Raw genomic sequence first — 963 nt, 5'->3', positions numbered from 1 at the left:
CATTTTTTTCTTTACTAACCATAACATCCTTCCTTCACTCCTTTTCTTCCCTCTTCTCTAAAGAAAAAGACAATAAAAAACAAAGCAGTCTAAATCTAAATCAAGATCAGACCACTCCACAATTCTTTGGAATAAAAATAATTAAGCATGCTGACGGAAACAAACCGATGTGATGCCAGAGGAATCTTGAGTTTCTGCAGCTACTGAACCTCTCACAACAGATTCTGGAAACATAAAACTGCCAGACTGGCAAATGTACATGAACACACTGGCGCTTAGAGAGATAACTGAGAGGAGACAAAAACCTTCTTGATCAAAAAGCTCAACAGAAATTATTCTCTTTTGAAGACCACATGTGCAACGGACAAGTGCTGGTGCAATACATGTTGTCCAACGTAGACATCACAGAGCCTATACGGTCGTGTGCTTTACTGATCCTGGGAGGCCTGGGGTGAGTACTGCCGGGTGACCTTACCGCCCGGCAGGGATGCCAGCTTTCCTCCATCTGCAGGCTTTTCCCGACACGGGCCAGCTCTCCGGTTACGAGCGCCAAGCCCTCAGCTTAACACAGAGAATTACGTTTTCATTAGCCATAAACGCGCGTGTCTGCTTACAACACATCTATAGGAGAGGGACCGGCGGAGGGGGACACACACCAAGCTCCAGGAATGCCGGCGCTGCCTCCCCCTCCCACACACACCTTGACATTCAGCGAACACCCTTCAGCCACTACGCGAGGAAAAGGGAGATTTTTCCACCGACTCAGCTCGTGATTTCCATACAGAGCGCCGAGAAGCGCCGGGAAGGGAGGATGGTGGGAGAGTGCTTCGCTTACCCAGGGCGGGGAGGCGGGGCATGTGTGATCATAAGAATTTCCGCCCCCCCCGCCCCGGCCGGGGCCCGTCTTCGTCCCCGCAGCGCCAGGCGGCGGCGAGGCCCCGCGGAGGGAACCGGCGAGAGGCG

Source organism: Athene cunicularia (assembly GCF_003259725.1).
Source record: "Athene cunicularia isolate RWA chromosome 8 unlocalized genomic scaffold, athCun1 chr8_part1, whole genome shotgun sequence".
NCBI classification, from domain to species: domain Eukaryota; kingdom Metazoa; phylum Chordata; class Aves; order Strigiformes; family Strigidae; genus Athene; species Athene cunicularia.
Note: the sequence above shows the minus strand (reverse complement) of the source record.